Source organism: Plecotus auritus, assembly GCF_963455305.1.
Source record: "Plecotus auritus genome assembly, chromosome: 4".
NCBI lineage: Eukaryota > Metazoa > Chordata > Mammalia > Chiroptera > Vespertilionidae > Plecotus > Plecotus auritus.
The window spans coordinates 101,103,592-101,117,201 of record NC_137775.1 but is presented as its reverse complement, the minus strand read 5'-3'; positions in this window follow the sequence as shown (position 1 = coordinate 101,117,201).

The window sequence follows — 13,610 nt, the reverse complement described above, 5'->3', positions numbered from 1 at the left end:
ATATGCCAGTAACTATGGAAGAAATTGAAGCAGTCATCAAAAAGCTTCAGGCAAACAAAAGCTCGGGGCCAGATGGCTTCACAGGAGAGTTTTATCAAACATTCCAGGAAGAACTAAAACCTATCCTCCTCAGACTATTCCAAAAAATTCAAGAGGAAGGAACACTTCCAAGCTCCTTCTATGAAGCCAGCATCACACTAATACCAAAACCAGATAAAGACAACACAATGAAAGAGAATTACAGGCCAATATCCCTCATGAACGTAGATGCCAAAATCCTCAACGAAATTCTAGCAAATCAGATCCAGCAATACATCAGAAAGATCATACACCATGACCAAGAAGGATTTATCCCAGGAATGCAAGGATGGTACAATATCTGCAAATCAATTAACGTGGTACATTACATAAACAAATTGAGAGATAAAAATCACATAGTCACATCAATTGATGCAGAAAAAGCATTTGACAAAATCCAACACCCTTTCTTGATAAAAACTCTCAACAAGGTGGGAATAGAAGGATCATACCTCAACATAATAAAAGCTATATATGATAAACCCACAGCTAACATCATACTCAATGGGCAAAAACTAAAACCATTTCCCCTAAGAACAGGAACAAGACAGGGATGCCCACTCTCACCACTCCTGTTCAACATAGTACTGGAAGTATTAGCCATTGCAATTAGACAAGAAGAAGAAATAAAAATCATCCAAATTGAAAAAGAAGAAGTAAAGCTGTCCTTATTTGCAGATGACATGATATTGTACATAAAAAACCTGAAAGACTCCATCAAAAAACTAACAGACTTAATAAATAAATTCGGCAATGTAGCAGGATACAAAATTAACGCCAAGAAATCTATGGCATTTCTATACACCAATAGTGAACTTACAGAAAGAATGACTAAGAAAGCAATCCCATTTACCATCGCACCAAAAAAATTAAGATAACTAGGAATAAACTTAACCAAGGAGGTGAAAGACATATACGTGGAAAACTACAGGACACTGAAAAAAGAGATAGAGGAAGACATAAACAGATGGAAGAACGTACCATGTTCATAGATTGGTAGAATCAACATCATTAAAATGTCCATACTACCCAAAGCAATCTATAGATTCAATGCACTCCCCATTAAAATACCAACAGCATATTTCACAGACCTAGAAAGAACTCTCCAAAAATTCATCTGGAATAAAAATAGACCCCGAATAGCCACAGCAATCCTGAGAAAGAAGAATAAAGTAGGAGGGATCTCAATACCAGATTTCAAGCTGTATTACAAAGCCACTGTTCTCAAAACAGCCTGGTATTGGCACAAGAACAGACATATAGACCAATGGAATAGAATAGAGAATCCAGATATCGACCCAAACCACTATGGTCAATTAATATTTGACAAAGGAGGCATGAACATACAATGGAGTCAAGATAGTCTTTTCAATAAATGGTGTTGGGAAAATTGGACAGATACATGCAAAAAAAAAATGAAACTAGATCACCAACTTACACCATACACAAAAATAAACTCAAAATGGATAAAGGACTTAAACATAAGATGGGAAACCATAAAAATATTAGAGGAATCCACAGGCAGCAAAATGTCAGACATATGCCGAAAGAACTTCTTCACTGATACTGCCCCTAGGGCAATGGAAGCCAAAGAGAAAATAAACAAATGGGACTACATCAAAATAAAAAGCTTTTGCACAGCAAAAGAAGCCATCAACAAAACAACAAGAAACCCCACTGTATGGGAGAATGTATTTGCAAATGTTATCACTGATAAAGGTTTAATCTCCAACATCTATAGGCAGCTTATACAACTTAATAAAAGGAAGATAAATGATCCAATAAAAAAATGGGCAACGGACCTAAATAGAACCTTTTCGAAAGAAGACAGAAGGAAGGCCAAGAGACACATGAAAACATGCTCAAAGTCACTAATTATCCGAAATATGCAAATCAAAACAACAATGCGATACCATCTCACACCTGTCAGAATGGCTATCATCAACCAATCAACAAACGACAAGTGTTGGCGAGTATGTGGAGAAAAAGGAACCCTCATGCACTGCTGGTGGGAATGCAGACTGGTGCAGCCACTGTGGAGAACAGTATGGAGTTTCCTCAAATAGCTGAAAATGGAACTCCTGTTTGACCCAGTAATCCCACTCCTAGGAATATATCCTAAGAAACTAGAAACACCAATCAGAAAGGATATATGCACCCCTATGTTCATAGCAGCACAATTTACAATAGCTAAGATTTGGTAACAGCCTAGGTGCCCGTCTGCAGATGACTGGATCAGAAAACTATGGTACATCTACACAATGGAATACTATGCTGCCATAAAAAATAAGGAATTCTTACCATTTGCAGCAACCTGGATGGAATTAGAGAACATTATGCTAAGTGAAATAAGCCAGTCAATGAAAGAAAAATACCACATGATCTCACTCATTTGTGGATAATAAAAAACATTATAAACTGATGAACAAAAAGATAGATACAGAGGCAGTAAAGCATCAAACAGTCTGTCAAATTACAGCGGGAAGGTTAGGGAGAGGTGGGGGAAATAAGAGATCAACCGAAGGACTTACATGCATGCATATAAGAATAACCAACGGATGCAAAAAATTGGGGGGTGAGGGCATGTATGGGAGTGGTGTGGGGGGAGCAATGGTAAGATATGTACACATATAATACCGTAATAAAAAAAAATTAAAAAAAAAACACCAGAAAAAAATGGAAAAGAAAAAGATACTGCCATGAAGAAATGATGTCCAATCTGAGACTTCAGTGACAGGGTAGATTTATTCATGTGAACAACATTGAAAGAGTAGTTGAGCTGGAAGGAAGTCTGCTATGTAACCATCTGAGACAGAGCACAGCTTGTTGCTACTCAGTGCAAGTGCATAATGGCCCTGGCCTCAGAGTCCTTCCAGAGTTAGAGTTGACTGTCAATGTGTAGAGCATGCTGCTTTACTCTGCATATCCCTGTATCCACACCCATTTTCTAGTTAACATAATCCTCCGAACACATAATATCCCACATAAATTCTTAGAAAAACTTTAATTATTGAAAATGTTGGGTTTGACAAGAAGCAGGTTCTTACTACTAGTGCTACTGCTACTCTTAATGTCCAGTATTAGTGTTACTAGAACTACTGGAAGCTAACATTTACCAAGGGCTCATCATGAGCAAGACAGTATTAAACTCTACACATTATCTCATTTCTTTCTCACCATAGTCCTATGCCGAGGGATCAGAATTACGTTCATTGTCATGAGGGCAAAGTGAGGCTAAGAGAAGCAAAGTAGTTTCGCCAACTTCAAAGCTCCTACAGATGGAGTGATTGTCGCAATTTGGGGCTTTCAGACTAAAGAGCCTGGGATTTCAACCATTAGAAATATAATAAGTGTGTGTGAGAAGGATAACTGAGTTATTTCATAAGCCCACAGAAAAAGGATGCCAAAGAAGCTTAAATGCAAATAGGTACAGTGTGACTGAAATATAGCAGAACTTAATTATTAAGAGCAAACAGCCAGCATCTGAAGGAAATTGGAGAGACTCCATCCTGCAATACCCAATCCTAGGCTTTCAGATGAGACAGCCCTCTTCCCAAACAGCGTCTGCCTGTGGGGAATAGGTAGCTTCCCAAGGTCCTGTCAACCCTGACCTTCTGTGATCTATACACCACGTGTCTCCTATGAATAGATATGGATAGAACATAATGGTTTACCCACTCTTCCATTGCTCTCCCTCTTCTTTTCCAACACGCCCCTTTTCCTGTATTTGAATCTTTCCTAAAACCAACCAGTCTTGATTGTGGAATGACTTTTTTTTTTTTTTCATACCTGCAGTGGCTGTTACTCTGGATCCAGACACAGCTCATACCAAATTCATCTTATCTCAGAGTAGAACACATGTTTCTTCAATAGAAAATGTTTCTCAGAACAATGATGGCCCCACACAGCAGGAGCTAGAGGACACCTTCAGTGTTCTGGGCCAGAGTTGCTTTACCACAGGGAGACATTACTGGGAGGCAGAAGTAAATGTGGGAACAGAAGGTGGACCTGGAACCAGATGGGCGCTGGGTGTCTGCTTAGATACAGTGAAGAGAGTGGGGTGGTTTGTAGAAAGTCCAGAAAAGAATTTCTGGGTGGTGGCATATAAAGAATAGGAAATCAGGGTTCTCACTTCCCAGCCAGAGTCTCTGTCACTGAGGCAGTGCCCCCACATGATAGGAGTGTTCCTGGACTTGGAGGCTGGGGATGTGTCCTTTTATAACGTGGTTGATGGATCTTACATCTATTCCTTTACTAGAGTCAAATTCTGTAGGATCCTCCGTCCTTACTTTAGCCTTCAGGGTCCTGGCACATCTGTGGCCATCTGCTTAGCTTCAGATCACACTGAAAATTGTTCTGATTCTTCTCCAAAGACCTCTGTGACTCACTCAAGGAGTTCTGATATGGGTGTCCCCCAAGAATCTAACTCTGTTACCTCGATAAGAAATGAAGTGTCAGTCCCTTAGGTATTCTGAGCTGCCTCCACTCAAAGCTCTTATGGGTGAGAAAGCTGTCGCTGTGTGGAGAGCAGCCCATTTTCAGTAGGTTAACATTTCAGCCCTTTCAAAGAGGGGGAGGCAGAAAGAGGAATGGGGCAACTGGAAAATGGTTGGGAGAATTTCCTCCAGTGTTACCTTTGGGGCAATGTAGTCTCTTTATGAGCAGTAACCATATGTCACAGAAAACTGAAAACAAATGCATGGTATCTCTTCCATTCTGTTGCTCAGTGTGTATTGAAATAAATACCATACAATGGAATACTATGCAGCTATAAAAAAGAAAGAACTCTTACCATTTGCAACAGCATGGACAGACCTAGAGAGCATTATGCTAAGCAAAATAAGCCAGTCAGAGAAAGATAAATATCACATTATCTCACTCATATGTGGAATCTAATGAACAACATAAACTGATGAACAGAAATAGACCCAGAGACATAGGAACATCAAACAGACTGTCAAACCTCAGTTGGAAGGCACAGGAGATTGGAGTGGGGAAGAGATCAACCAATGAACTCATATGCATAACCCTTAGACACAGACAGTGGGTGGTGAAGGCTTAGTGGTGAGGGAGTTGGGAGAGGGCAATGGGCGAAAAAAAGGACATATGTAATATTTTCAACAATAAATATTTATTTTAAAATATTTTTAAAACTACATTTACAGAGAAATTTTCTATTCTTATTGTTTGTGTTATCAAATGTGGAGGAGGGGTGGTGTCTAAAGGGAAGGGTCAACAGTTGAGTGATTCTCAGTACATGTTGCTGTTGGTGGAAATACACAGAAATCGTTCAAATATTTTGAAAGTTAATAGCTCAGCTTGTCCTTGCCTCCGTGACCATCGACTTATAAACCTGGAGTCTTCCATGAGGTGGAAAGGATGGTAAAACCTTTCCAGTGGGAGACCAAGCCTTCTTGAGGTAAGCCTTTTATTTGCTAACTAGAGGCCTAGTGCACGGATTCATACACAGGTGGTACCCCTCAGCCTGGCCGGTGCCCTCTCTCAATCCAGGACCCCTCAGGAAATGTTGGACTGCTGTTTTCAGCTGGATCCCTGCAGGCCCAAAACTGGCAGTCCAACATCCCCCAAGGGATGTAGTAGTGCGTGAAGCAGCAGGTGGCCGGGGAGGAGCCTGAGCCTGGGCCAGGCACTGCTCCCACTCCTCCTGGCCCGGCTGCACCTGCTGCCACTGCTGCTTGATAGCACTGCGGTGGAGGCAGGAGAAGCTCTTGTTGCTGCAGCTGTGCTTGCCAGCCATGAGCCCGGTGTCTGGCACCCATCAGTCAGCTGAGTGGCGCTCCCATTGTGGGAGCACACTGACCACCGGGGGGCAGCTCCTGCATTGAGCGTCTGTCCCCTGGTGGTCAGTGCACATCATAGCAACCAGTAGACCCGTTGTTTGGTCGTTCGGCTGCTTAGGCTTTTATATATATAGACACGTTCTCACTGGTCAGTAAGTCCAGACTTTTGTCCGCTGGGAATATGTGAATGAGAAAGGAATTAATGTTGCAGTTTATGTTTTCAGAGTAAAAAATAAAACTAGTCAAATAGATATGAAGAAACATCTGCAGCCTTCATGGAGAAGGTTGACAACACTGCCTGTTTTCTTCACTGACCATGTCCTTCCCACTGTTGAGGTTTCCTTTGCCTTAATGCAGCTAAGTCTTCTCTAACATCACCAAGCTTGTGTCTTCAAGGATGTAAAATATGAGCTTCTCCTTTTAAGTGAGCTTTCTCTTCCTGGTGACAGAAGAGATCTACTTAGCTTTTTCTACATGATTGACAGTTCTTTAAAAATCTCTCTTGGAAGATGCATCGCCTTAGCAAAAATTCCCTGGCACACTAAGTTGTGGAGAGCGACTATAGTGTTTAGACAGGTTCAAGCCCCAGACTGATGAGAGGACATGGACCTCTTGTGGCAAAGCCACATACAAGTCTCAGCTTGGAGGGCAAAGCTCTCCCAGCACAATTATAGCCAAAGGCTGTGGTTGTATGTAAACGTGACCTTATAGTCTGACCTTGCAGTCCTAGGTAGCTGAGGGATGTGGGCTGCGGGAGGTGCAGCAAGTGCTGCCAAAACAAAGCTTGATAGAGTTCAGAGAATTGAAACAACAGGAAAGAAGCAGATTGAAACTTGCAAGAATATTGTAAACATCTTGACCACTCCCTTGTTTTGCTTTGTGTGATCTGACTATAAAATAAAGATTCGGCTTACAGTGGGGTCACTGTGTCCTTATCCAGGCACAGTGATCCACCTGGCCCCAACTATATTCTCTTGTATGTTTTCTTTAATCCTTCACCACCCCTCCTCAGGTTCACCACTGGCCATGCTGGACGCGATATTTGAACCCAAGAAGAATATTCCCATATATGAAAACCCTACACATGGGATCACAACAAAACAGAAGAAAAATGAGATTGGAACTATGATATAGAGCAGGAAGGATAATGGGTTCAGTTTAGGATATTTTTCTTTTGTTCTAAATTTAGGATATTCAACATGAGGTTCTCAAATGAGTTTTTAGTGTCTCTCCCACTGGAACTAAATGCATACTTTGTTCTACAACATGATTCTTCCACTTTTCACTTCTCCACTCATTTTAAAGAGCTTTTGTCCTTTAAGCTTAGAGATTGGGCAGCATAGGTTGGAGGTGGGCAATGAAAGAAAATGTGAGGATTGATGTTCTTTAGAATCAGTTGTAGAAATGTCAGGGATGACATAACCCACAGCATCCTCATCTCTAGTGTGGGCAAAAAACAAGCAGTGAAGGGTTGCCAAGTAGCCTATGGTTTCTGGCAAAGTAATGAGCTTGAATTCAGTCTTACTCCATCAATTTAATTCTTTATTGCTAAACTACTCTGGAAATCCCATTCTGAGTAAAATTTATAAAGGTACGATAAGACGTTGAAAAGACAAAGAAGCTTCAATAGAATAAAAAAAGTGTAGGGCAGAAATTATATCTTATTAAGCATTTTACCTCTAGGGCCTAGCAGAGTGCATTCTACAAATAAGGACTCAATAAATATCCTACTTATAAATCTATTCATGCATCCCACAAATGCTTATTGATCAACCAATTGATGGTACTTTTCTAGGTTGTGAGGACATATAAAAAAGAAAAATATTTCTGCCGTAATGGAACTTATAGTTTACTGACAAATAAGGAAAAAGTCCTTCAGGGAGGTTAACAAATTTAGTTTCTCTGTTTCCTCCAGTCCTCTCCTTGAAACTAAGATTCATCCAATCTCTACATCTATTCTGAGAGTTGCCATGCTTTATATGACTACAACCATCTATGCATCAAGATCCTTGAGTGACTCACCAATTGTGGCATTTTACCCAAGCCACTAATCATTCTCCTTTCCTATGGGTTTTTTAATTGGAACTGGAAGTGAGATTGTAAATTAATCCCTAATTTGGGGAGCTAATGAAAAAAATATGTTCTTTAGCTAGTAAAAATTTTGACTGATAAAAAAACATATTTTCATGAAATTGTCTTAAGGAATATATGTACTTATATATAGGATCTGCACAAGGACACAAGACTAACAAGCAAAGAGCTAGTTTGATTAGGAAGAAAGGCTACAGTAAAAAAATAAAAACAAAAAATAAAGAAGACAGTTAACCTCAAGATCTTAAATAAAAAATTTTCAGTTACAGTAAATCAAAATAGAGTAAAGTCAAAAATATTTTAAGGCAAAGCTGACCTATTTACTACTAAATTTGTTTACTACTAAATGTATCACTAAATTTATATTAAAAATTTAAAGGGCATAGAGGGGCATATTAATGTATCAAAAATGCGTAAATAATTTGTAAAACTCCATGGAACATACAACACTAAAAGTGAACCCCAATGTAAACTGTGAGCTCTAGTTGAAAATAATGCATCAATATTCGTTCATCTATTGTAACAAATAAGCCACACCAATGCAAGACATTAATAATAAAGGAAGCTATGGGGGGAGAGAGGAGGAATATGGAAATACTCTGGATTTTCCACTCAATTGTGCTGTGAACCTCAAACAGCTCTAAAAAAGAATGAAGTACTGCTACATACTACAACATGGACAAACTTTGAAAACATTATCCTATCTAATAAAAGAGTAATATGCAAATTAACCATCACTCTGCTACACCCACAAGCCACACCTACAAGCCACGCCCACCAGCCAATCAGGAGCGAGTATGCAAATTAACCCAACCAAGATGGCTGTCTGCCATGGAGAGAGCAGGAGGGAGGCTTGGGTTTCCCTGGCGATGGAGGAAGCCAAGCTTTCTGCACACCCTGGCCCGCCCACTCCAGGCTACAAAGTTTCAATTATAGAAGGTAAATAAATCCCAACAGAAATGGCGGCAGCCACGGAGCTGGAGAGAGCAGGAGGCTAGGGTTGCCCATGGCAATAGAGGAAGCCAAGCTTCTGCAGCCCTGGCCTGCTTTGGCCTCTGCTCACAGCTACAAAGTTTCAATTATAGAAGATACATAAATCCTAAGAGAAATGGCTGCCACCATGGAGCGAGCAGAAGGCTTGGCTCCACTCCAGGCTACAAGGTTTCAATTGTAGAAGATAAATAAATCCCAGATCCCAGGGCCTCTGCTTGGGCTGCCGGGGGGCATGGCCAGCCTGCAAACCACCACAGGCCCCTCGCCCAGGCTGCCCCACGCCCCAAGGGAACCCCCAGCCTGATCCGGGACACCCTTCAGGGCAAACCAGCTGGCCGCCACCTATGCACCAGGCCTCTATCCTATCTAATAAAAGAGTAATATGCAGATTGAACATCACTCCAACACAGAAGATGGCTGCCCCCATGTGGTCAAAGATGACTGCCCCCATGTGGACACAAGATGGCCACCACAAGATGGCCTGCAAGGGAGGGCAGTTGGGGCGATCAAGCCTGCTGGGGAGGGCAGTTAGGGGTGACTCGGCCAGCAGAGGAGGGAAGTTGAGGGTGACTGGGTCTGCAGGGAAGGGCAGTTGGGGGGGACCCAGGCCTGCAGGGGAGAGCAGTTGGTGCAGACCAGGCCTGCAGGGGAGGGCAGTTAGGGGTGACCAGGCCTGCAGGGGAGGGCAGTTAGGGGTGACCAGGTCTGCAGGGGAAGGCAGTTAGTGGCAAACAGGCTGGCAGGGAGCAGTTAGGCATCAATCAGGCTGGCAGGGGAGTGGTTAGGGGGTGATCAGGCTGGCAGGCAGAAGCGGTTAGGGGCAATCAGGAAGGCAGGCAGGCGAGCAGTTGGGAGCCAGCAGTCCTGGATTGTGAGAGGGATGTCCGACTGCCCGTTTAGGTGGGATTGGGCCTAAATGGGCAGTCGGACATCCCTCTCAGGGTCCCAGATTGGAGAGGGTGCAGGCTGGGCTGAGGGACAACCCCCCCCATGCACAAATTTCATGCACCGGGCCTCTAGTACTGAGTATAAAAAGCCAGACACAAAAATATCCATATGTTTCATGGTTTTATTTACATAAAATATTGAGAATAGGTAAATACATCAGGACCAAGTAGATTAGCAGTGGCCTGGGGCTGGGGAGAGGGAAAAATGTGTAGTGCCTGCTTAATGGGTATGGAGTTTCCTTTTGGAATATTGAAAATATTCTGGAACTAGATAATGATGATGGTTGCATGATATTATGAAAGTATAAATATCACTGAATTGTGTACTTTAAAATGGTCAAAATGATAAACTTTATGGCATGTGTATTTTACCTCAATTAACAAATTTTTAAAACTAAATAAAATAAATGTGTCCATAATTGTGGAAGAATTAACATAGTTTCAAACACAAAGTTATGAGTTTAAACAGAAAAAGAATATCATGACTGGAAAGAACCTCCAGAATGCTGTAGATGAATGACCTTCACAGAACAGCAAAACTCTATGATGATTGCCAACCTGGGAAGCAGCAGTGTTGTTTGCAGATATTCCCCATTCTCACCTCAGAAGATGTTAAGACTTTTCCAAGACATTTTTTTTCACATTATTTCTTCTTCTTCATGTAACTCTCTTCTTTAATTTATTATGACCTTAAAATATTCTTACTGTGTTACATTTATTGCTTCTGTTTATCCTATCTAATAAAAGGGTAATATGCATATTGACCATCACTCCAACACACAAGTTGGCCGCCCCCATGTGGTCAAAGAAGTCCGCCCCCATGTGGACACTAGATGGCCTCCACAAGATGGCCAGCCCGGGAGGGAAGTTGGGAGGGACCAGGATGGCAAGGGAGGGCAGTTGGGGGTAATCAGGCCTGCAGGGGAGGGCAGTTAGGGGTGACCGGGCCGGCAGAGGAGGGAAGTTGGGGGTGACCAGACCTCCAGGGGAGGACAGTTGGGGGGACCAGACCTGGAGGGGAGGGCAGTTGGGTGCAATCAGGCCAGCAGGGGAGGGCAGTTGGGTGCAATCAAGCCACAGGGGAGGGCAGTTAGGGGGACCTGGCCTCCAGGGGAGGGCAGTTGGGGGTGACCAGGCCTGCAGGGGAGGGCAGTTGGCAGAAACCAGGCCTGCAGGGGAGGGCGGTTGGATGGGACCAGGCCTGCAGGGTAGAACAGTTGGTGGGGGGACCAGGCCTGCAGGGGAGGGCAGTTTGGGGGGACCTGGCCAGCATGGGAGAGCAGTTGCGGGGGACCAGGCCTGCAGGGGAGGGCAGTTGCACGCGATCAGGTCAGCAGGGGAGGGCAGTTGGGCATGATCAGGCCAGCAGGGGAGGGCAGTTGGGTGCAATCAAGCCAGCAGGGGAGGGCAGTTAGGGGGACCTGGCCTCCAGGGGAGGGCAGTTGGGGGTGACCAGGCCTGCAGGGGAGGGCAGTTGGCAGAAACCAGGCCTGCAGGGGAGGGCGGTTGGATGGGACCAGGCCTGCAGGGTAGGACAGTTGGTGGGGGGACCAGGCCTGCAGGGGAGGGCAGTTTGGGGGGACCTGGCCAGCATGGGAGAGCAGTTGGGGGGGACCAGGCCTACAGGGAAGGGCAGTTGGGGGCGACCAGGCCTGCAGGGGAGGGCAGTTGGGCATGATCAGGCCAGCAGGGGAGGGCAGTTGGGTAGGCCAGGCCTCCAGGGGAGGGTAGTTGAGGTCAATGATGCCTGCAGGGGAGGGCAGTTGGGTGTGACCAGGATTTCAGGGGAGGGGAGTTAGGGGCAATTGGGCCGGCAGGGGAGCAGTTAGGTGTCAATCAGGCTGGCAGGAGAGTGGTTAGGGAGTGATCAGGCTGGCAGGCAGAAGCAGTTAGGGGCAATCAGGCAGGCAGGCAGGCAGGCAAGCGGTTGGAAGCCAGCAGTCCTGGATTGTGAGAGGGATGTCTGACTGTGAGGGGGAAGTCGGGCATCCCTCGAGGGGTCCCAGATTGCAGAGGGTGCAGGCTGGACTTAGGGACACAGCCCCCCATTCCTTATCCCCCCATGCATGAATTTCGTGTGCCAGGCCTCTAGTTTATTTTATAATTACTGATTTTTAACATGTGTTTTATTTTTCTCTAAAAACAAAATAGACATTTTCATATACATGATACATAATTAAATTTTCTCTTGGACTAGAATTTCTGAAAATTGTCTCCACTCCACATTTTCTATTAACTTTCTGAGAAAGTGTGGGATTCCACACTTCGTATGATTTTCTAGATTATATCTTAGTGATAGGTTTTTCTCTGTATATTCAGCTGTATTTTCTTTTACTCTTTTTAAACTGTATTTATAATTTTCTCAGCCCTACTTGGATAATTAATTGTCACCTTGTTAAAGAAACCAATCAAATACTTGACCATTTCTTGCATGTCCTTCTCTAGGCTAAATTGCATTCCCCATTGGATTTTTCTAAGGGTCTTTGGTCATCAGATATCAGATTGTGATCAGTAGGCAGGTATCAGAGGATTTGGGATGGTTATGTCTCTGAAAGGATCAGTCACCAGGTCAGATTTGAAGCCAGAGATTACAGCACTTTAGATCTGGTACTTGATGGTCTCGTGAGTCCCACTTGAAGGTAAAAAAGAAACAAGCTGGTGCTTGGAATCTAATTTAGGTTTCCAGAGTCCAAGGGAACAGTGTCAGGAGAACCTACATTAGGGGTCAAAGAATGGAGAGGAGGCATAGAGTTTCAGAGACTAAAACAGGGGAAGGTGACGATAGGGCGCTTGGTCGAGTTATAAAAGAAGAGATGTCCACAGGCACACTCAAGGGAGAGTCTGACCCCTCCTGGGCCATCTTCAGGGAGAGGAGGCATGAGAAGAGGGCATTGCCCAGGACTCATGTCCATAGCACCCACTGCCTGAACTCGTTCTCAGGTGACACAGAGATGACTCCCTCCACATTGTCCTTGGCAATAGCTAGGACCCATCCTGTCGTGCCCTCAGTGTTCGCCTCCCAGTACCACCTCCCTGACATGAGCCCCTCCTGGCCCGGAGCACGGAGTACGCTGTCAAGTCTCTGTGGGACGTCTGGTTGCATGACTGTCCATGGGTCCCACGCTTCCTTCCCTCCGAAGGGGTCAGTTCTGGGTGAGCTGCATTTGGATCCAGTGTCTCATTCACTGTAGAGGAAGAAATTCCAATCTGACAGTGAGTAATATTATGAAAGTATTAAAAATATTAATTTTGTGAAATTAACATACAAACAGGCAAGCAAATGTTACAGTGACATAAGAAATTTAAAGTGGAAGAACTTTCTAGGGCACATAGAATAGCCTCTCAATACATGAGAAGTCTTTCATCAGCAATAAGCAAGTCACCACATTGTGAAAGACTCAGTGAGATTCCTGTCAATGGATCTGTGTCTCAGCTCACAGCCCGGAAAGCCAGGCTGGCCTTGCCACCTTTTTTCTTCCTCTCCCCTAATGAGAGCGCTTGGGAATGTCCATAGCCACAGATGATTGTCTTTACATCCTTTTGCTTCTATATCACTGTGAACTCTGACCTCACTCAGCACCAATCCGAGTGCATGAACGTAAGTCATGGACTCTCGTGTTTCATCAGTTACTGACTGTTCGGTGAATGACTGCCATAGGCGCCTCCTGAAGAGAGAAGGTTCCCGCTGCCAAGTGTGCCC